General features: G+C 39.5%; 1 long non-coding RNA gene across 1 annotated transcript in view; it reads right to left on the reverse strand.

Annotated features, from left to right (window-relative positions):
• Nucleotides 1–25,371, reverse strand: part of LOC141419225 (uncharacterized) — a 62,614-nt gene that overhangs the window by 20,412 nt on the left and 16,831 nt on the right. The window lies entirely within an intron of this gene.

Genomic DNA, 25,371 nt, shown 5'->3' on the forward strand with positions numbered 1-25,371 from the left:
TAACTAGCAAAAATGCTTTGTTCTTCTTATTATTGTTTATACTCTCTCTTCCACAAAATTAGAGATAAGGGCAGAACAGTTTCTGCCTGGAAGTGGGGGGGTTTGGGGGGAGAGGGAGGAGGCAGGGGAACAGGGGGGAGAAATGACCCAAATATTTTATGTACATAAGCATAAATGAAAATAAATAAATAAATAAATAAATAATTCTAAATCAATTTAAAAAAAAGATATACCTTGCTCAGCCTCATGCTATCTTTTTTTTCCTCTGGTATTAGGGATTGAATTCAGGATCTCAAGCATGCTGGGCAAGTACACCACACTTGAGCCACACTCCTAGCCTTTGTGTTTCTGGGTTTTTTTTGAGACAGGCACTTGCTACCTTTTGCCAAACTGTCCTTGAATTTATGATCCTCTTGCATATTCTATTGGATAGACTGGGATTACAGGCATGTGCCACAATGTTCCCATGCTTGACCCTTCCTCTCTCTCTCTCTCTCTCTCTCTCTCTCTGTCTCTTTCTCTCTGCTTCCTGTTTACTAGGAGCTGAACTGCTTTGTTCTACCAAATGCTCCCCAGCCTCCCCAGCCTCCCCAGGTCTGCAAAACAAATAAGCCATGATATATGGACTGAAACCTCTGAAATAATGAGAGAAATTATACCTTTACTCCTTATAAATTGTTTCTCTCAGGTATTTGTAGCAATAAAAAATTGATAATACACTTAAATATGCATAAATCACATTTTTATGTATTATTTGTTCACAATATAAAAGTAAAAACTAAGAAATGAATTCAACTTAAAATAGCATAAAAAAGCACACTCCCTAGGAATAAATTCAACAAAATAAATATAAAACATACATAATGAAAACAAGAAAAGTCACTGAAAAAAGTGAAAAACAAAAATAGAAGGGTAGCGGCATGGATGGGTCAAGTGGTAAAGCTCCTGCCTGGACAGTACAAATTCTGAGTTCAAAATCCAGATATCCCCATCCCCCAGAAAATTAAAGGAGACTTATCTAAATAGAAAAATATTCCTTGTTCATTAATCCAAAGACTTACTATATTTTAAATGGCAATGATTTCCACATTGGTCTATATATTCAATGATGTCCCTATCAAAATTCCAAGTGACTATGCTTTTGCATAAATTGAAAATTGAATATAAATGCATAAGGAAAGACAAGAAAACAAGAACAATCAAAACAATCCTATGAAAGAAGATAAAGTTGGAATGCTCAACTCATACTTCCTGACTAAAAATTTAATACTGATAAGCAACAAGACATTGTGATATGAAAATAAAGATGGATCAATACTCTAGTGATTAAATATGAGCACTGAAATGTTAATCCTTAATTTTATGGCATGTGATTTTGTAAATGTGTCAGATCAACTCAATGTAAAAATATATTTTTCAACAAAAAGTATTTGCTAGGGCACTTGGACTCTTCCTTCATATCATACAAATACTGGTATAAAAAAAAACAGTTCATATATCTCTTAGAAATGAAAGAAAGCCCAGAATGGATAGGTGGGAAATGGCTGATATGCTAGTATAGGGTTTATTATAGAGAAGTTGCCCTGTGGAGGGGGTTGCAGCAAGAGAGCTGGAGCTTCCAGTCACTTACAGACTGGTAGTATTTATAAAGTGGGTGGAGCAGCCCCAGGAAGGTCACTGGGCTGGATAATCCTCAATGGTCCTCTGACCCTCAGGAGATCATGGCTTAAGGGTAGGTTTTCCATCTCAGCCAGGTGAGGAGTTTCTATTAAATGGCTAAAGGTGTATGTCTATTTTTATTTAGGGCTGGGTGGAGAGTTTTCAACATGTCACCTTCAAGGTGGAGGGGTCCAGGCACCCAAGGTTCATGCTTGCAATCCTAGATACTCAGGAGGCAGAGATCAGGAGGATCAAGATTCAAAGCCAGCCCAGGCAAATAGTTCATGAGACCCTATCTCAAAATGACCAGTCACAAAAAAGGACTGGTGGAGTGGCTCAAGGTGTAGGCCCTGAGTTCAAACCACAGTACCACAAAAATAGGCACGGGGGAGGGAAGGGGTCCATTTCTAATATGGCTTCCTTTTGTTCACCCTAATATTCCTGCCTTTTGATACATATCTATAAGAGGGAATGGGATACCAGATGTTCCTCTATCCATTTCTGCTCACCCTAACAATACCTAAGTATAAGAATAAGAACTATGAAATTTATAGATGATAGGAACACCCAAATGACAAGTGACACAAGAAAATAAAAGTGAATTGAATTTCATTAGATAGAACATATTTTGTGATTCAACTGGCTCTCTCTTGTAATCCTAGTTACTCAGGAGACAGAGAGGCTGGTGGAGTGGCTCAAGTTTAGGAGTGCCTGCCTAGCAAGCCCTGAGTTCAAACCTCTGCACTGCCAAAAAACTCCTTTTCACTGGGCACAAGTGGCACACGCCTGTATCTTAGCTACTGAGGAGGTAGAGATCAGGAAGATCACAACTGGAAGCCAGTCTGGGCAAAGAGTTCTGGAGACCCTATCTTGAAGAAACTCATCATAAAAAAGGGCTGATGGAGTGGCTCAAGGTGGAGGCCCTGAGTTCAAACCTCACTATGGCAGAAAAAATGCAGAAAGAGATCAAGAGGATAGCAATTTGAAGTCAACCCAAGCAAATAGTTCAGGATACCAATTTCGAAAAAAACCCATCACATGGGTTCTTAATTACCTATATAAATATGATAGGAAAATAGATTAATACATTTACGTATATCGATATATTGATATAGTCCACGTTTTTTGTTGTTATTTTATATTCCATTTATTGCTTTATATTTTGTTAGCCATTCCTTATTTTTGGGCTTTTTCTTTGGAAATGGGGTCTCAGTAACTATTTGCACAAGTCGGCCTTGACCCTCGATCCTCTCAATCTCAGACATTCAAGATGCTAGGATTACAGGCATGATGCACCAGTGCCCAGCTCAGAGAAAATATTTTCAGAATCATGTAGTTGACAAGAATTTATTTTTAGAATATATAGAAAATAAGGTACAGATGAAATAATATATTTCTAGAGATAATAATCTATGCTTTGATAATGTAAACAGAGGCATAAGCAAGAAAATTACCTATGCATAAAATATTATTTCCCTTATGTAAAACAGTATTTTCAACAAGATTGCAATATATGATGTCAATACACAAAATAACTATTACAACCACTCTGGAAAAAAATCTGGAGGCTACTTAAAAAGCTGGACATCGATCTACCATTTGATCCAGCAATACCACTCTTGGGGATATACCCAAAAGACTGTTACTCCAGAGGCACCTGCACATCCATGTTTATTGCGGCACTATTCACAATAGCCAAGTTATGGAAACAGCCAAGATGTCCCACCACTGACGAATGGATTAAGAAAATGTGGTATCTATACACAATGGAATTTTATGCAGCCATGAAGAAGAACAAAATGTTATCATTCGCTGGTAAATGGATGGAATTGGAGAACATCATTCTGAGTGAGGTTAGCCTGGCCCAAAAGACCAAAAATCGTATGTTCTCCCTCATATGTGGACATTAGATCAAGGGCAAACACAACAAGGGGATTGGACTATGAGCACATGATAAAAGCGAGAGCACACAAGGGAGGGGTGAGGATAGGTAAGACACCTAAAAAACTAGCTAGCATTTGTTGCCCTTAATGCAGAGAAACTAAAGCAGATACCTTAAAGCAACTGAGGCCAATAGGAAAAGGGGACCAGGAACTAGAGAAAAGGTTAGATCAAAAAGAATTAACCTAGAAGGTAACACCCACGCACAGGAAATCAATGTGAGTCAATGCCCTGTATAGCTATCCTTATCTCAACCAGCAAAACCCCTTGTTCCTTCCTATTATTGCTTATACTCTCTCTACAACAAAATTAGAGATAAGGGCAAAATAGTTTCTGCTGGGTATTGAGAGGGGAGAGCGGGAGGGGGTGGAGTGGGTGGTAAGGGAGGGGGTGGGGGCAGGGGGGAGAAATGAACCAAGCCTTGTATGCACATATGAATAATAAAAGAAAAAAAAAAAGAAGAGAAGTGAATACATAGGGGTAGGTGGAACAGAAAAAAAAAACTATTTCAACACATTAGCAATTGACAATCTAAAAATAAACTGAAAAATATCCAATTAAAATAGATTCCTGCCAGTAGTGGTAGCTTCTGCCTCCAATAATCCTAGCTACTTGGGAAACTGAGATCAGCAGGATACTAATTCTAGGCCAGCCCAGGCAAATAGTTTGTGAGTCCCCATATGCACCACAGTGAACACAGCTAAATGGACTAGAGCCATGGATCAAGGGATAAAGCATCTTCTTTGCAAGCACAAATCCATGAGTTCAAACCCCACTCCACCAAAATAAATTAAAACAAAAAAAATTCTTAAAAAGAATCCTGAAAATGTAACAAGGGTGCCCACTTTCTCTACTACTATTCAATATTGTCTCTTGGCTAGGAAGCCAGAGCAATAGGCAGGAAGAAGAAATAAAAGGAATATAAATTGGTAAAGAAGTCAAACTATCCCTGTTCTCAGATGACATGATCTAACACCTGAAAGACATGAAAAAATTACACAAAAAACTCCTGCATAAGCAGGATACAAAATCCACTTGCAAAAATCAGCAGTCTTTCTATACACCAACAATGAACAGATTGAGAAAGAATATAGGAAAACAGGTCCATTTATAACAGCCTCAAAAAAAAAAAAACCTAAGAATAAACTTAACATAGGACATGAATGACATCTAGAAGGAAAACTACAAACCACTAAAGAAAGAAATTGAAGAAGAATACAGAAGATGGAAAGATTCCCCCATCTCAGGGACTGGCAGAATCAACACTGTAAAAATGGCTACACTACCAAAAGCAATCTACATATTTTAACATCATTCCCATCAAAATCCCAATGACATTCATCACAGAGGTTGAAAAATCAACCTTAAAGTTCATTTGGAAACACAAAAGACCTGGAATAAGCCAAGGCAATACTGAGCAAAAAGAGCAACTGGAGGTAACACAATAACAGACTTTAAACTATATTACTGAGCAATGGATCAAGGCTCTGTGCAAAACAGATATGAAGACCAGTGGCACAAAACAGATATGAAGACCAGTGAAACAGATAGAGGATCCAGATATGAATCCACACAGCTACACCCACCTAATTTTTCAGAAAGATGCTAAAAACATATGATGGAAAAATGACAGCCTCTTCAACAAATGTTGCTAGTAAACTGGATATCTAACTTCAATAAACTGAATCCATGTTTATCACCCTGTACAAGTATCAACTCAAAGTGAATTAAGAACTTAATATCAGAGCCGAAACACTGAAGCTAGTACAGGAAAGAGCAGGGAATACATAGGAAGCAACAGGCATAGGCAAGGACTTTCTCTGTAGAACTACAACGGCTCAGCAACTAAGAGAAAGGATTTAAAATGGGGCTACATGAAATTAAAAAACTTCTGTACAACAAAAGAAATGGTATCGTAATTGAAGAGGTCACTCACGGAATGGGAGAGCATCTTTGCAAGCTATGCATCAGACAAGGGACTGAAAACCAGAATATACAGGGAGCTCAAAAAACCAAACTGCCCCCAAATCAACGACCCAATAAAGAAATAGAACTTTTTCAAAAGAAGAAGTCCAAATGGCTGAAAAACACATGAAAAAGATGCTCACCTTTCCTGGCCATACAGGCAATGCAAATCAAAACCACACTAAGATTTAACCTCACTTCTGTTAGAATAGCTACCATGAAGAATACCAACAACAATAAATGTTGGCAAGGATTCAGGAAAAAGAAACCTTCATACAGAGCTGGTGGAAATGTAAGCTAGTAAAACCACTATGCAAAACAGTATGGAAACTCAAAAAACTAAAAATAGATCTGCCATACGATCCAGCAATACCACACCTAGGGTGATACCCAAAGCAATGTAACTCAGTTTACAACAAACTCACCTGCACACCCATGAGGACACCATGAATTATTTTTGACATGGGGACTCCCCTTAATCTGACCTTCTACTAGGCCCCATCTCTTACCGGTCCCAGTGATTGTTATCATCAGTACACTGAAGATCAACCTTCTAGCACATGAACCTTTGTGGGGATATACTCAAACCATAACCAGACCAGGGGAAGAATATTTAATTGTTCATATGGCAATACATTCAAGTGGATTTTCAACTTCAATGCAATTCCTTTTCAAACTCCCTTATATTTTTTCCTCTAAATTGTCAAACTGATTCTAATATTCTTACAGAAATGCAAAGATTCAGCACTCTCAAAATGAAATGGCTTTATTTCAAAACTTAGAATACAATAATAATCTGCTTTTTTGTTAATGGTCAAAGGTTAGGTTTGTACATGAATGGGATAGAATTCAGTGCTCAAAAATTAACCATTACATTTAGGTTCCACTGATTTTCAATATTGTCAAGTCACATGAAGTTTGAGTTATATTGTTGAAATACAAATATGCAGATTTTATTACTGATAATCTATGAATTGGGTTTCTTCATCAGGAATTTCAATTAAACCTAAAAGTATGTGGGAAAAATTATTCAGTTTTTTTTTGGTGGCACCAGGGATTGAACTCAGGGATTTGTGCTTGCAAAGCAGGCACTTTACCCCAGAACCCCACCTCAGGTCTAAAGTATCCAGATCTTTATGTCTTTAGGAAGCTCCCATGGAATACAAACTTTCAGTGAGTATTTTGCTATTAATATTTTCTTTCTTAATAAGTGTTTTGATAAATACTTTTAAAACTTTCAGGGGGCACTGGTGGTCAACACCTGTAATTCTAACTACTCAGGAGGCAGAGAAGAGGAGAATCATTGTTTGAAGCCAACTCAGGCCAACAGTTGACAAGACCCTATCTCAAAAAAACCCTTCAGAAAAAAGGGCTGTTGGAATGGCTCAAAGTGTAGGCCATGAATTCAAACCCCAGTACCTCAAAAAAAGAAAAGAAAAGAAAACTTTTCATTTCCACATTTAAAATAGAACTTGTACAACCTCATTAATAACTCTGATGTCATGAATTGCTAGACAGAAATATAATACTATCAGTCAGAAGACACAAATAAAGCCAATTATGTCATCGGTACCTGTGAAATCAAATTAGTACATTTTGGTGTGTGTGTGATGAGGAGATCACATAGGGAACTCTTAACTATGGTGGGTTAGTTAGCTTTCCATTACTGTTACAGATATCTAAGAAAATGGGCTGAAAAACAGAAAAGGTTTACTTTAGCTTACTGATTCGGAAGTTTATGTCCATGGTTGATTGGCTGCACTGTGTTTAAGCCTGTGACAGTACATATCACAGCAGGAAAGTATGGTAGGGGACTCTGATCATCTCACGGCAGCCAGGTAACAAAGACTAGAAGAGGACGGGGCCAGATCTCATTATTTTCTTCAACTTGTGCCCCTGAAATACCTAATGAGACTGGAAGGTAGGAAGAAGGGACCAGTCAGGCAGGTTAGGGAAAAGGGGACTCATGGAATTTACCTTTGGCCCAGAGGCAAGATAGACAGGATATGGGGAGACTTAAAACTGCTTTCTGGAACCTTGTAAGGGCTGCAGCCAATGGACCATGAGTGAATGAAATGCAGGACCAATTAGATCTGGGCAGAAAAACATACATAGTAGACTGAGGGCATCTACTAGTTGATGCCGGTGAACAACTGGAATTAGCTATGGTGTTGCAACACAGAGGGCTTCCCTTTACCTGGAAAATAAGAATCTTATTCTTAAATAAAACCTCAAGATAAAAGAGTATCCATCTTCTCAGCGTTTCTGACACCCCTTCCAGTGCAGGGCCTTTTTCTGATCTTTTTCTCTCTGCTCAATAAAACTCTGCTCTTTTGCTTACCCTGTTGTCTCTGACTTTCTTTTATTCTGCAATGTTTTCTGCACAGTTAGCACAGGAGAGACCACTGCATTACTAAGATCTCCCTTTATGGACCTTTTATTACAGATTTCTACCACTTCCCTGCAAATAAGGCCAGCTGGGGATTAATCCTTTAACACCTGGGTTGTTGGGGGACATCATGTGAACTCATTGGGCACTATTAGCAATTCAGATCTGGGTCATTCCTTGTCCATATCTACATGTAGCCCTTTCATAACTTTTAACTCTGGTGTGTGTGTGTGTGTGTACATGAAGGTTTCTTGGCAGACAATATTCACAATATAATCTATGTTATGTAATACATGCATTGACATGAAGAGAAAAGGAGATTTCACATATATTTAGCTACTAAATGAACTCTTGCCAAAATGAAATGACTTTTGTTCTACATCTGTGAAGAACACTGGTGTTATTTTGATAGCACTGTATATTCAGACCACTTTGGGAGATAAGGATAGTTTAAAACATTGAATCCTATGAGTACAGTGGCTTTGTCCTCCAGCTTTGTCTTCTCTTTGCACATATGCTGTGTTGCACCACTCTCATCAGCCTCTGCCACACTGTCTCCTTGAGACTGAGCATCATGCCTTCTATTAAGCTGCAGTGTTTTGCTGAATAACTGTTTGAAATTGGTGTAAAATTGCTGAACAATATGTGACTCTGAAGACCTTGTTGGAGGATTCAGTAGACAATGGCCCAGTTCCTCTACCAAGTATTAATGTAGCAGTAACTAAAAGCTGTGTGACCCAAAAGGATAATGCTCCTTCTCTGAGGATGGTGAGAACAAAGAAAAGCAGACTATTCCTGCTAGGATCCAAGATTCCCTGACATTTACCTAAGACACCTAATACGGGTGAGGAGGTTATACTGGATATACTGCCCATGTTTCAGTTGACTGACATAGGGCTGAAGGAAGGGCATAGACATGACATTGGAGAATTTCCCTCAAGCTCAAACAAAAAAGGACATTTTTGAACAGCATGAAGGTTCCAGTCCCTGGGATATGTCTTGCTTCCAATGTTCCCCTGTAAAATGTTTGGCTGCCTTCTCTAGTTCTGGCCTCTTAGAAGGCAGGATCTGGGAGCATAGGAAGCAAACAAAACTGAACCTCCTTGATCACAAATGGAAGGGACAACACTCCTCACACCACCTCCCATGTCTTACTGCAGCTACAATTCTAACTCCATATGTCTTTCTGTGACATCAGACTTTCTGTGAGTTTAGAAAGTTCTGCTGGCAAGATTGAGAAAGAAGCACTCCTTGTGACTGTACTCTTTGCTGGACTGCTCTTAAGTTAAATTCATGCCATCTGGCATTAAAGGGAGGTTGGGATCTCTCCATGCATGAAAAGTGAGTCTTCCAACCAGCTTCTTCAAGAATAATACACCCCAGAAGTTCCCACATGGAAAAAGGTCTGAGATATGTATTTGCTTGCATACAGGACAGAACTTCCTATGTCTTCTTACAAGACTTGCTCTAGAGATAATTCCAGGTCTGCATACTTCCTTTGGGACGAGGTTGGAGTTCTCTATGAGCTAGAGGGTCTCTATGCAGCACCCCCATTGTCCTCTTTACCTGCTTGCTCTGACAGTAGCTCCTTGAAATGTCTCATTGGGAGATATTGCATGTGTGTGAAAAGTAAATGGGCACACCCTTGCATATTCTTTACAGGCTGGTTCACAAGTAATGCCAGACCAGGAAGTTCAGCTGCTTGTAGAGTGTGAGACTGCTGCTTTCTTGGACAGAAGAGTGTATTCCCAACAAGACTGGGTTACTGTGCTCCATTATTTCTACACTGATACATAGATCACATAAGATGGAAATTCTGCAGAATAAAAATGCATAGCCACAAGAAGGAGGCATTGGAATGGCTTCAAAAACCAAATATTATCAGAACTCAAATCATAGATAGACCCCAACACAAAAATACTGGGAGACTTCAACTAACCATCCTCATTTCATCCAGATAAAAATCATCAACAAAACAACTACAGAACTAAATGACACTATGCAAAAAAATCATCTTATGATGTGTATAGAATATTTCACCCAAAAACTACAGAATGCCCATGCTTTTCAGGATCCCACAGAACTGTCTTCAAAACATACCTTATTTTAGGACAAAAAATCATAACAAAATTAATATAACTTCCTTCAATTTTTGAGGTATAGTGTAATAAAACTGAAAATCAACAACAAAAGAAGCTAGCAAAAATGTAAAATTATCCTGAAACACCATTCTGGGAATATGTATATCAATGGAATATATTCAAAAAATAATATGAAATCTTTAAAAAAGGATGAAATCTTGCCCTACATGACAATATGGATAAGCTTTGAAGGCAATATGTTAAGAAAAATAAGCCACTCCTAGAAAGACAAATTCTGTATGGTCATAGTTATATAAAGTATCAAAACAGTCAAGCTCATGGTTTGAATAGTAGTTGGCGGAGATGGGGGAGAATGCTATGGAGAGTCACAATTCAGGAAGGGTAAAAGGTTCCCTATACAATAATTTCTAGAGATCTTCTTTGCAACAGTAGGCCTAAACATAACAGTATTTTCCAGAACACATTACATTTGTTAGAAAAGTAGATATGGTGTTAATATTCTTACCTCAAAAACATAAATGAGTAAATGGGAGCAAATCTTTTTAACCTAAGAACTCAATGTAATAAATATAAAAGGAATAAATGAAGCAAAGCAACAACAGAAGGCCATGATAACAGTAATAGAAAACATCCATTGGTGATGCTACAATTGGTTAAGGAATCATTAAGGATAAATAGGACACTTAAAACTGTCGAGCTGACTCCCCATCTTACATACTGTGCTGTGTTTAAAATATGGCTGCTAAATTACTAAACAATCCTTCCTTTAAGAGATGAAACTTAATTCCTCTCTCCTGTTGCATATGGGATGAGCTTCATGAATTATTTCTAAATCATACAGGGCAGAAAAAAAGAGAAACTGCAACTTTACAGAGAAGAAACCTTGCAGACATTATCTTAATGAAGTGATTTTAACATCTCCTGTGAAAATCATGCTTATATCATGTATCACCAATATAATGAGGACATGTGACCCCATATTATTCTTCCCAAGCATCCGTATTACATACATATGGTTTCTTCTCTGAAATGAAAATAGTTTGAAAGTTATTATACCTACCCATGTAATAAGAAACAGCTGAAGAGACAGAAAACCAATTACTTTTCTGGGATCCCACCAGAGAATAGGAATCATAGTGCAATCTGAACACCAAAATATTGAGAGAAAAGCAATTCAGAAGAGATACAAGTAAGATTTTCTTACCAGAAGTGAATGGGATGGAGCCATAAACAAGTAGGGGCACCTGTCAGCATTATACTGACAAATTTGACTAATTTCCTAGAACCTGAGTTAAGGTAGCAGGAGAGTGAAAGATTCCCAGAATTCTTGGTCCAAGAGGGGTTTTGTAATTTTATGGACTTTCCTCCAATGCCCAGAAACTTCTCTCTAAGAAGGGGTCACTTTAGAAACTTTATTCTACCTCTGTCTCACTCAAGGGGTAAACCCACAGGACAGAATGGAAAGGGATTAGAAGAAATGGATTCCAAGTGCAATAGGCAGAAAAGGGAGTGGAAAGACAGTAGGGAGAGGTGAATCATTGCAAGAGGGCACTGCTATCAACAACACATGTATAAAATGGGAATCTAAGGCAGGAAGCCAGTGGGTCATGCCTGTAATCCCAGCTACTTAGGAGGCTTAGATAAGGTGGATCACAGTTTGAGGCCACTCCAGTCAAATGGTTGGAGGCAATATCTCCAAAATAACCAAAGCAAAATGGGCTATGGGTGTGGCTCAACTGGTCCAGTGCCTGATTTGTAAGCATGTAGCCCGGAGTTCAAATCCCAGGCTCACAAAAAGAGAGAATAGAAGGGAAATCAAGTAACAAAAATGTGATAAGAAGAGACACCTGTAACCTTCCCTACAATCAAGAGAATCTCTGTTTCAAGCCAGCCCCAGGCAACTAGTTGATCTACAATGCATATGGAAATACAAGAAAACAAGACTAGTCAAAACCTGTGAGAGAAGACAAAATTGGAGTACTCAAGTCATACTTTGTGACTTTAAAAACTTATATCACAAACTAATAATCAAAAAGATATTATGACATCAAAAAAAGCTGGACATATATCCCAGTGATTAAAAATGAGAGCTAAAGGTTAACCCTTAATTTTATGGAATGTGATTATACAAATTTGTCACATCAACTCAATATAAAAAAATATTTTTCGACAAAAAATATTGCTAGGAAAATTGGATTCTTCCTCCATATCATACAAATACTGGTACAAAAAAACAGTCCATATATATAAGAATAAGAAATATGAAACATATTGATTATAGGAACTCCCAAAGGACAAGTGATACAAGTAAAAAAAGTGAATTGAATTTCATTAGATTTAAGATTCTTTGTGATTCAACTGGCTATCTCTTGTAATCCTAGCTACTCAGGAGGCAGAGAGGGTGGTGGAGTGACTCAAGTGGTAGAGTGCCTGACTAGGAAAAATGAGGCTATGTGTTCAAATACCAGCACTGCAAAAAGAAAAAAAGTTATTTTTGCTGAGTGCTGGTGGCACATGCCTACAATCCTAGCTACTGAGGAGGCAGAGATCAGGAGGATCACAATTCAAAGCCAGTCCAGGCAAAAAGTTCATGAGAGCCAATCTCAAAAAAACCCATCACAAAAAAAATGGCTGGTGGAGTGCCTCAAGGCATAGGCTCAGAGTTCAAACTCCAGTATGGTACAAAAAATAAAAATAGGAAGCAGAGATCAAGAGCATAGCAGTTTGAAGCCAACCCAAGCATATAGTTCAGGATACCCTATTTCAAAAAAAAAAAATCACAGTTTCTTTATTGCTCAGATAAAAATGATGCAAAAATGGTCTAATACTTTCCTGAATATTGATAAAGTCCACTTTTTTTGTTGTTATATTTAATATGCATCTTATTGCTTTATAATCTAATAGCCATTTTCTTAATCTTGGGCCTTGGAATTGTTTCAATTTTTTTTCCTGTTTATCTGAGACAAGTTCTCACTATGTTGTCCAGACTGGTCTCTAAATCACAATCCTCCTGCCTCTGCCTCCTGCATACTGAGATTACTGGCATACACCACAGATCAATTCAGGTTAAATTTGTTCTATTCAGTTATGGTGTTGTCTCAATGAAGGACAGACTGAAGGAGGTCAAGGAGACACTTCTCCTCCCTTGGAAACGGCAATTTGCATCTGAAAGGCATCTCCGCCCTCAGGCAATGCAAAAAAAGGCTTTATAAAACCCACTCCCCACCCTGACTCAAGGGATCACAGGTTTCTGGGTCCCCCTGCATTCCCCAATATGCAGTCTTTCTCTTCTCTTCTCTACAAATAAAATCTTTGTGACCTCTGCTATTAGAGTCTGTCTGTGCTTTCATTCTCAGAGCAGGCTCAAGAATCCTGAGTACCTGAAATTCCTGCACGTGTCATCTGTGCATCATCAATATTTACTTAATTTGAATTGTTTTGTGTTGGTTGCATTTTAAATTTATTTTACTACTGGAAAACTTTTGGGCAAGTATTCTCTTTAACGTGTTCTTGTGGATTTTGTCAATTGTAGCTTTATAATGTAAAATTCGGATGAGTTCATTGCCATTAACTTAAAACATAATTTGGTGTTGTTGACCACTTTAACATCTTATAAAATAAACATTGATTTTCTTTAAAAAAAAGAAAAAACCCAACCAAAAAGGGTTGGTAGTGTGGCTCAAGCAGTAATGGCATTTGCATAGCAAGTGTGAAGCCCTGAGTTCAATCCACAGATTTTTTTTTTTAATTCAAAGAACTCTATCAAAGGCAGGCATGGTGACCCACCTCTATAATCCCAAATCTTGAAAGGTAGAGTAAGGAGAATCAGAGATTGAAAAAAATCTGGGCCACTCATCAAGTTGAAGGACAAACAGCTCAAAAAACCAAGAGCTGGGAAATTTAGCTCAGAGTTAAAGTCCCTGACTAGTATTTGCAAGACCCTGAATTCAATCCCAGGCACCACAGTCAATTGACAGATTAACACAATCTCTACTATGAATATGTGGAAATAAAATCCAAAGACAGAAAAAAACATTGGGGGAATGGAACTGGGGTTGGAATTCAGAGCTTTGCACTGGCAAAGCAGGCACTTAGCCAATGGAGCCATACCTCCAGTCATCATTGCTCTTGTTATTTGGAGATGGGTTTTCACAAACTATTTGCCCAAGTTGGCCTTGACCTCAATCCTCTGGATCTCAGGCTTCCAAAATGCTAGGACTACAGGCATGATGCACCAGTGCAGGCTGAGAGAAAATATTTTTTGAATCATGTTGTTGACAAAGGTTTGTTTTCAGAATATATAAAAATTATTAGAAGACAACAACAAAAAGAAAAATATCCCATTAAAATGGATGAATGAAAGCATGGGAACATGACTCCAGTGGGAAGGCACCTGATTAGCAGTACTAAGCTCACAGCATGGCATCTGTTCTGCATTTCTCTATCTGTCTTTGCTCTAAGCCATTCTCTTTGAAGTCACTTTGCAATCACCTTGAATTCCAAGAAAGACAGATACTAACATCTTCATGACAAGGGACAGAAACTACCCCCAACAGTAGACCTTCCTCAGGATGGATCACCTGCCAGTTGAAAAGGAACTCAGATAACAACTCTTGGACCTCTCCTGAGATAATGACCCATCAGAGCGCACCTGTGATTGAACTGTTTTTACATACCTTTTGTCCCCTAGACCCAATTCTTCACTATTTAACCCTATCACTCATGCTTGTTAAAGAACACTCAGGTAGACATAATGTCACCAAATGGATTGAAAAAGTGCCTGTGTCCAGTTTTCCATGAATGGAGAAAAAATGGAATGACAATGAATCGAAGTAACTGTTTTAGGAATCTCATCTTTAAAAATCTACAGAGAAATATAACAAAATTTTCAAAAAGAAGTAAGTAATATATTCCAATCATCCAGATTTGCCTGCCTTCCTCTGTGGCAGTCCCCACTCCACACCCCCACTAAACTGCTTGCCACAGGGAAGCCAGAGGCAACTGTGTTCTCTGTTTTGTCTTAGTAAACCATACCCCACCTCACTGTAACACTTCTAGGAGGGGGCTGGGTGTGGCTGAAGTTCCAGCCGGGCTGAATTTAGCAAATAAACTGGGCCATTCCCTGACTTTGTATAATGTAAGGAGCGGGATGATGGCCCTCTTTCCTGCTGTGCCTTTGCAGACCTGTGCTCCTGCACCAGTGGCCACATGAGGCTGTCTTGCATTCCCCAAGTGTGTTTCAGTCTTGATTCTCAAAACTGAGAGCGATGAAAACAAGACTAGGCCCAGTGCTGGGTGCCTGTGTGTGTCTCACACCTAAAATTCTAGCAGAGATCAGGAGGATCACTGCTGTAAACCAGGCTAGCAAATAGTTCACCAGACCTAATCTCAAAAAAAGACATCACGAGAAAGGCTTGGTAGAGTATCTCAAGGTGTAGGCCCTGAGTTCAAACCCCAGTACTGCAAAAAAATAAAGGTAAAATGACTAGGTCCTGTGGCGTCACTTGACACAATTCTCACAATTCTGCACAAATATGCAGAAGTCACTTCTGCACATTTCACTATTTTACGTAACAGACACCAAAGTAATGATTCAGAATATAATAGGCAAATAAAGTAAACAAAATATTTCCCTTTATTTCAGGAATGGGGCAGGTTTCCAAAACCAAAAAAAATGCACAGTGGACCACCATATAAAAGATCACTGAAATATGATCATCTCCTTAAATAAAATCTCTGCTCACCCCTTCCCTGCTTCTATTCCTCCTAGGACACAACACAGTGTTCATTCTGCTCTCCACGGGTGTCTCTCATTTCAGACACCCAAGTGATCCCAACACCCACCTAGCTCCTGGTCCAGCATACCCTTACCATCACCCTGTCATGGACATCGCAGCCATCCCAACATGCACTCTTTCCAAATCATGTCAGAAATCCTGGCACAAAATGCTGATCTCAAATAGACTTGACCACCCACCCGCAAATCCCATGTTAATACAAAGCATTCTCTAAACCTCAGCTCAGCCCTGCCCACCATCTTCAACTCTTCACACACCAGGGCCACTGAGACACATAAGGGATCCTGGCTGAGGTCGGTCACCTTGGCGTACCATCACCCAAAAGGCGGCATTAAGTGCCTTTCCCTCAAACTGTGTAGTGGTGGCTCTCCCTCTTTACAACACACCACCATCCAAAACAAGTTCCAAGTCCCTCCGACTTGATGGGCAAACTTCCACCACGAAAACACCTGTGGTGACAGGACAGGAGAGATGGGGCACATGCGGCACTTTGCCGCCAGGACAAAGCGGGACAGAATCGCTCAGTCTCAAGACTCCAAGTTTACCAGGGACTTTAAGTGCAAGTTCTACAAACTCAGAGTATTTGGAGAATAAAAACAAATTCTTCCTAGGATCAAAGACACCTCCACGCTGCTGATCTTGTTTAGTTCATCTGCTGGTGGCCTCTCTGGCGGTCTCCCACCTCCGCACAGGACTCGCATTTCAGAGCGGACTTCTCAAGCCATCTGCTGTGTGTGTGTGTGGACCTCTCTGTTCCAGGACAGGGGCCCGCTGTGCTACCTGACCCGAGATACCAGGCCCACAAGTTATAGGCAGAACAATACCCAACCACTACCTATAAAACCCCTGTCTCTCAGCCTCGTAAGAAGTAGAAGACTTTCCTTAGATTTTTTTTGGTAACACCAGCGTTGGAACTCAGGGTCTTTAACCTTGCTACCCAACACTGCTACTTGAGCACTGTTGCTAGCCCTTTCGCATTACTTGTTTTTCAGAGATTGTTCTGTCAATTTTTGCCCCTGCGGTCTCACTACGAATATTAATCCACTTCCACACAGTCTAGACTGAATTTAACAAGACTAAGTTAGCAAACTCAAATGGCTTTCACATGGGGTAACCCCGCCCCCTCCCCCACTAATTTTTTTTTTGTAACATTCTCTTCCCTAACTCCACAGAGCTGTTTAACCACAACTTGCTATTCCTCTTTATCTCTTATAGCAATGTTGCCTATGTACAAATTAAAATTTACTTCCATTCATGACGGAATTTTTCCTATTGCAATATTTTTGGCTTTACTGGGCTTGAACTCAGTGCTTCCTGGGCAGGTACTCTAAAGCCTTGGCCACCTCTATTGCAATTTTTTACTGACTAAACTCTGCACAGGCCTCTTTTTTACTATATAGTTTTATCTTTAGCACAGTAAGACAGAAGAATCATATGCAATGTGAGGGGCTAATAGTGAGAGGGTCAGCAGAAAAAATGAAAAAAAAACCAAGCAAATTATGAATTTCCTTGTAAGAAACTAATGATAAAATTTTAGTAGAATTTACAGACAAGTATAAAATAACTTCCTTTAAAGTGTGTTAAAGCACAGATATACATAACTGAACATTTTTCTGGGAAAAATAACCTATATTTTAATAATTTAAACCAAGGCAACAGCAAGAAAATGATCTATGCATAAAATATCTTTTCCCTTCTTATGTAAAGCAATATAATTTTCAACAAGGTTTCAATACACAATGTCATCATACAAAGTCTATTTCTACATAGTAGCAACTGACCATCTAAAAATACACCTCAAAAAATGTTTCAATTAAAATAGAGGCCTATCAGCAATGGAGGTTCATGCCTGTAATTCTAGCTACTTGGGAGGGTGAGATCAGGAGACTTACACTTCCAGGCCAGCCCAGGCAAATAGTTTGTGAGTCCCTATATCCAAATTAACCAAAGCAAAATGGACTGTAGAGATGAATCAAGGATTAGAAGCCCTGCCTACAAGCACAATTCCCTGATTTCACACCCCAGTCAAACCAATATAAATTAAAACAAAAATAAAAAATAAACTGCTACAAGAAAATTGGGAAATAAATGTAACTAACATGGAATGCAAGTACACTGAAAACAATAAAATTCTGAACTAAATTAATGAGATGCTCAATAAGTGGAAAACATTCGGTGTTCACTAACAACAAAATGCTCTAGTCTGTGTTCAGTGGCTATAATAAAATGGCTAAGCCTGGGTGTTTTATAAAGATAAAAAATTTATCTAGTTTATAGTTTTGGTGGCTTAAGTCCAAAATCAGGTTGTGCCATCTGATAGGGGCATGGTGAGGGTCTCATGGTAGATGGGGGTCACAGTGGATAAAGTGCTTGGGTGCTTGCAGAGGGCATTACTTGGTGAAACAGGAAGCCAAACATATTCAGGGGCAAGACTTTTTTTGTGTAGTACACTGGTTTTTAAACTCAGGGCCTCATACTTGCTAAGCAGGTGCTCTACCACTTCAGCTATACTGCCAGCCCTTGATTTCTTTATTTTCATTGTTTTTCCCAGTTTTTGCAAAGCTAGGGATTGAACCCAGGGCTTTGTTTGTAAATGCTAGGCAAGTGGTTTACCACTGAGCTATACCCTTAACCCAACTTTGGTTATTCTTTTAACGATTCTTTACTATAGCAACCAACTAGAGAACTATTAGACCAACATGAATCATTTATGAGAGGGGCACTCCCCATGTACCAGTCTTCTACTATACTCTACCACTTACAGGTCCTAATGTATGTTAGCAATCAATACACTGAGGATGAAACTTTTATCCCATAAACCTTTGTGGGGATATACTAAAACCATGCCCAAACCAGGGGAAGAATTTTTCATATGGCAATGTTTTCAAGGGGATCTTTAACTTCAATGCAATTCCTCTTCAAAGTCCCAGATATTTTTTCTCTAAATTGTCAATCTGATTCTCATATTTTTCTAGAAATGCAAATATCCAGCATATTCAAAATGAATCTTTTGAATATCCAGCATATTCAAAATGAATCTTGAAAAAGAAAAAAGATTTTGTATTAGATTCATATGGCCTCATATCAAAACTTAGTATACAGTGTTAATGGTAGAAGATTAGATATGTAAATGAATGGAACAGAATTTGGTGCTCAACAATTAGGTGTGCTGACATTTAGGTTAAAATGAATTTCAACATGGCCAAGTCACTTTGTTGCATAAGATATTATTTTCTTCAAATGTCCAAAAGTGGACATTCACAATGGGAACTGGATTCTTTCCTCACTACATATACATAGTTCACTGGAAATGGTAAACTTGCCAAAATCATACAGGAGAACATAGAAATACATACTTAAACACATGAAGACGTTATAACAAGACATCTTTGTGGCATGGGTTAAATAATATTTTCTACTTTATGACACCAAAAATCACAAGTTGTGGGCTGGCAGAGTTGCCCATGTAGTAGGGCACCTGCCTAGCAAGCGTGAGGACCTGAGTTCAAATTCTAGTTTAAAAACACCCCCACAAGTTGATAGAAGAAAATAAGAAAATTATACTGAATTTTCTCAAAATTAAAATCTTTTGTGAGTCAAAGCACATCATAAAAATGAAAAGACACCTATATAAAGGGAGGAAATATTTAAAATCACATAGATATTATGAGTCTCTTATCTAGAATACATAAAAGCAGCTTACAACTCAAAAGGAAAAGAATAAATATTCCAATTAAAGACTCAAATTATTGGGTTCCAGAGTGGCTCGAGTGGTAGAGCACCTGCTGAGCAGATACAAGGCCCTGAGTTCAAGCCACACAACCATAAAAAGTCAAATTATTTGAATAGACATTGCTCCATAGAAACCACTGCTAAGCACATGTAAATGAAAAGATGACTAAAACCTTCTTTCCTTAGAGAAATGCAAATCTAAGTAACCATGACAATACTTCACAAATCTAAAAGACTTATTGTTCAGTGAAAAGAGCAAATCAGAGACAGCAAGATTCTGTGTAATTGCACACATATGACACTCAATAAAAGGCAATATAGTAATAGTAAAGAGATTAGTGGTTACTAGGTTCTTGGAATATAAAACATAAATCCAGGAGACTGTGCCTGTGGCTCAAACATGTAATCCCAGCTACTCAGGAGTCAGAGATTAGGAGGATAATTGTTAGAAGCCAGCCTGGGCAAAAAGGTAGGGAGGACCTATCTCAAAAAAACCCTTCACAAAAAAAGGCTTGGTGGAGTGGCTCAAGGTATAGGTCCTCAGTTCAAGCCCCAATAATGCAAAAAAAAATGTATCCAGGGAATTAAATAAGAGACATATAGCATTCTCTTTTATACTGTTACTGTGCTTGCTTCACACTGGTTTTCAATAGCTAAAACAAATACTGAACCTAAAATACTCAAATTAAAATCATTATTTAGGAGGCTGAAAAATCCTATATTGAAATGGAGACAAAATATGATTACAGTAATACAAATACATGAAAGGACAAGAATATATATGCATATTATATTTATATATGCATATATATGTGTACAGATAGATGTATATGAAAACATTAAGTAAAACAGGCGTTGTGAATGAGAAGGAGGAGGGAGAGGAAAAGAGAAGAATGAGGTGGAATAATGCTGAAATATAAAATCATCCTCTGGTCATTCATCCGAAGCTTAAATAGTAGTAAACTGAAAGTATTCTCCAGAGTGATAGCTCTAAACCTTATGGAAATAGCAGTTCACTTTAAATATTTTCTCTACTTCATAAGTTGATTCTAAAATGTATATGATTATAAATGTATAAGTTGATTCAAAAACACAAAAGTAAATAAGATAAAAAGACCAACAGATCAGAAAGAAAAGGAAAGTTATGAAATAGCTTAAAAGGCTATGAAATGATATTAAGGAAACTCAGTGAAATACAAGGGGATACAGATAAATAATTCAATTAAATTAGGAAGACATTTAAGGAATGTAACTGTGCATGTGGACACATGCCTGTAATTCCAGGATCAAGGAGGACCAGGGTCTAAGTTGAACCCTGGGTAAAAGGGAGGAAATTCTACCTGGAAAATGAAGTAAAGCATAAAGTACTGGGGTGTGGCTCAAGAGGCAGAGCACTTTCCTAGAAGAGTAAGGGCCTAGGATGAAACTCCAGTATTGCCAAAATATAAAAAGATGAAAGGAAATTGAAAGAAGAGAAGATGACCATCCCACTGGCTTAGACCAACTAGACCAAAGGCATTTCTCAGAATTGAGACCTAACTGCATTTTTTACCCCAGCACACCAGAATCTTCATAAGGAATGCCATGGCAGATAAACAATTTTGGCTTATCAACAACCTAGAAGGCATTGTAGAACCATCCTCTGCCAGGACCCTGCTGTTGGGACTGTGGGCACCTGAGAGTTTTCCAGTGTTCAGTGAGGACAGGGTTTCCAGCACTGTCTCCCACCTCTAGAAGTCTCCACCTCTAAATTAGTAAATGAGCATTTCCACTCAGCAGTACAAGTATATCGGTTCTTTATGATTTCCAGACATTTGAAGGGAAACAGGGATATATTTGGCCTCACTGGCTCTTAGAGAGAAAAACTTGACTTCAAAGCAGTAGACCTGACATGCCTATGTGGATACACAATGTCAATTTATTGGGACCAGGACAGCAACTGATCATTCTTGCTTTCCTTGGTGCTTCATATACTATACCAAAGCTGGAGGTTGTACTGATCAGTACTCTTAACTCCTATCGGAACCCTAGTTCTATACCTCTCTAAGTCTTATAGAGACTAACCTAAAACCTGACACTGACCCTCACAGGCCATGAACCGCAGCCAAACACGTGAGGTGAACCTAACCTGATGCTGCTCTTAGCACCAACCCTACCACTAATTCATTCCCAGGACTCTAACTTCATTCTGCTGCACTTGTGAGGGTCAATGTTCGTGACTGTGTGTTCATGAGTTAGCATGTACCTAGCTATCTGCATTTGTATATTTCTGTGTGCTTGCAGGTCTCTACTTGTGTTTCTATACATTTATTTGTCTTTGTGGGAATGAATTTGAGATTCTAATCACTTCCTATGGTGGTCCCTTCACTAAGCTTTTGCATTAGCAATAGTTGATACCAGCCCTTGTTCACTGGGAACAACTGATGATGGGCATGTATAAATGACAATATCCTAGTATACAGAAGATAGAATGATAACCATGGAGCAGGAGAGTGGGATGCTAGTGAGGCTGTGAGAGGCAAAATGACTTGTCCGGAATCACAGAAATGGTAAGGAGGAGCTGGGTCAGTTTCTTGAAGTGGAGGCACTGGATGCCCCCAGGCCTGCCAGAGGACAATGGGTGGGATAGTATGTGTTGATGTAACTGTGTACAGATGTACCCATGCTGTTGTGGGAGGGAAGTGATCAGCAGAAGGGGGTCCTTTGGAGAAATCTTTTCTGAGGATGAGGCTTATGTAAGGATATGGACATGATAAGTCTACTTCTTTGATGTTGACCCAAACAGAGCATGGAACTCTGGTAGCCAGGCAGCCACGTTCCAAGGCCACTAACAGTCTGCTCACATTGGTAGAAAACCTGTATAGACCAGGATATTCTCTGTCTCCCAACTTCCCCTACCTCAGGCCTAGGAAATCCCAGAGGTGTACCTTGTCTCATTCCGGAGATGCTGGATCAGGCCTCACCATCCAATCAGGCACCTCAGATCATTTTCCCAGACAGACCCAAAAGGGACATTGGGAAGGTATACACAAACTAGGCAACTGCTCTGACTGAAATCCAATCTCATTAGTACCCCAAACACTCCTCCAATGTGTGTTGGATGTGAATACTGAGGATAAGTCTTTCTGTGCAGTTTTCACTTTACTATGTGCCAATTAGTCAGTTTTTAGTTTGTTACAGTTTCCATGTTTGAACCATTCTTCCTTGATTAATTCAGCATGAAAATAAGTCTATCCTTACTCTGAATGAGCCTGGTCAGGTAAGGACCCTTGAAACTCACATGCTATGGCAGCTTGTGAACCACTTGTTGTTTGCATGGCTGAGTGGGGACCTCTTCTTTGATCTTGCCTTCCTGTGCACCTACTGAAGGTTTGCCACCACCAAGGCGGAGCTCTATATACTCTTCCCAATATGAGAACTGCAGCTCTAAGGCCTTGCAAGCTGACCACCTTCTTTCCTAGTGTTGTGAGAGATTTGTAACATTCTGAGTCTGTTTGTACCAATACTGTGTGGTCAACATGAAGTGCGATAAGCACTAAACATGTTTTCTCTAGACTTATCCATGTGGAGGAATCCTTCAAGGGCTGTTGTGGCTTTTGTGTTTGACTGACTCCTCTCCCATGATGAAATTCTCTGCTTCAGGCCTCACTTACCGGAGGCCTCCTGGAGGTTCCAGATCCAATTTTGGGGGAATCCCTGAAATAGCTGTAACCAAAGTAAGAGCCTCTAAAGGTTGCCTGAGCATTCTTCTGCTCAGCGAGATATTTGGGAAGCAACTGGCTGGGTTCACCCATTGCACAAACATATATGAAGCATGTACAAAAGGTAGGCATATTAGGAGTCACTTAGAATAGAATTGAAGGAACAGTGCAGACAAACCTTCCCTCCCTCCCATAACTCATTCCCATCTGAGAGTCAGCCTCCTGGAAGTTGAGAGACATAGAACAGTACAATTGACACCCTCCTGGCCTTCTGTAGGTACGGATACTTTTGCACTGATTTTAAGGAGGCTGAGCATGAAAAGAAGTAAGTAGATTTGGGTAAAAAGAAAGGACTCCCATCTAGAGAGTGGAGGCTGGCATTGGAGGATGGGCAACTCTGGGACCCCACACTTAATGTAATTTCCACTAGAGGGATGAAGATTGGGGCTTTAACTTCATGTAGAGAAACACAGAGCTGTGGCGGGGAGCATAATCCTGGACACTCAGAGAACAGAGAGAAGAGGTTGGGTGTCAGAGCTGGTCCCTGTGAAAATTCATACTCACCACAGTCCATCCTAGCCAGAATTTCCCAGCATTGTCCTCCATTAGTGCTAGACAGGAGGTGAGGAGTGCTCATAGGCCCGTACCTCTACCCTTAATGTCCTGCTCCATGTGGGATGTGGAGTTTGGCATGGGAGCCCTACAAGCAAAGGTCATTGGAAGCCTGGAAAAGAGAGGATGGGGTGTAACACTTCTGCATGCCAAGATGCCCCAGCACCATCTGCTTCTTCCTGGGAATGTGGTTTGACAAGTACCCCAAGGATTTTTGCAAATCAAAGGACTAGGATGTCCTGAACCAGCTGATAGCCTACCTGTTGCACAAAATGTCATGCTCAGAGCTGGCAGTCCATATTTATCTTTCCTGACCCAGATGGCAGACTTAGAATCCAATGATGCAGAACCCAATTATGGGCAGAGATCTTGGATAAGTGCCTGAGACCATGTGAGGAAGAGTGGGACCCACCAGGAGGGCACTGCACAAAATGGTGTTAGGCCAGTAGCTATCAGTGGACCCCAGTCTGGGAAGGGGTCCTGTTGTAGGTTGAGGTACAAGAAGAGGAACTTCACTCTGTATTGAATGGCTCAGACAAAGCCAACTAATTATGGACACTTTGTCCTCCTGCAAGTACAATGTAACCTTGACTTCTAGAGTTCCCTCCATAAGTATAGAATCTATTTCCATCTTTAGATTTGGGTCTGCACAGAGAAGTGATCATAAGTCAAGCAAAAGGTCCCATCAGTGATACCAGCAACTCAAACTACTAAAAGCTTCTAGATCTACATGGAAGTTAAGAACTACCATAGCATTTTGTGTCACCTGTGAACACATATCAGGTTATTTCGGTGGAAACAGAACATCATAATGCTAGTATGACCGTACACCCGGCTGTGCCCACAAAAACTCATATACACAATCCTCTGGCTGTGGCAGCAACAGAAGAGCCTGAAGATCTGGTTACTGTGGATCTCCAGCTGGCTCGTGTGGTTCTCCAACAGGGTCTCTTAACATTACCAAAAACTGAACCATCTCAACCTTAGCAGGATAAGCTAGCTCTCCATAGAGACAAACCAGATCCCAATCCAAGTCTGTCAGAACATCTAGTTGCAATGATGCTAGAACCAGTTCTGGCCCCTACCTTGGAGTCACCTCCTGACATCTACATAGCATCAGCTGTTCTTCCCTTCACCTGATAATGTTTTATTTTCTGGTTCATTTCTTTCAAATGTTTGGTTTGTCAATTTAAGTGGTAGTTTTAATGAAATTTCATAATTCATTTCAAGTTACATGTTTCTGGTGTACTAACTGAATCCACTGACCATGATGGACAACCACGAGCACTACGTACCTGCAATCTGAAGGCCTGAGCACAGCATGTGGGTCCTGTGTTGAGGACAATCACAGTCCATCATGGAGGAAGTGAGAGGCAGACCTCTTGTTTTTTTGGGAGTGGATGAATTGCCCGAAGTAGCAACACATTCACGCAGTAGGAGGATACTGGCATGTGTGGAGGTAGGACATTTGA

Source organism: Castor canadensis, chromosome 19, assembly GCF_047511655.1.
Source record: "Castor canadensis chromosome 19, mCasCan1.hap1v2, whole genome shotgun sequence".
NCBI lineage: Eukaryota > Metazoa > Chordata > Mammalia > Rodentia > Castoridae > Castor > Castor canadensis.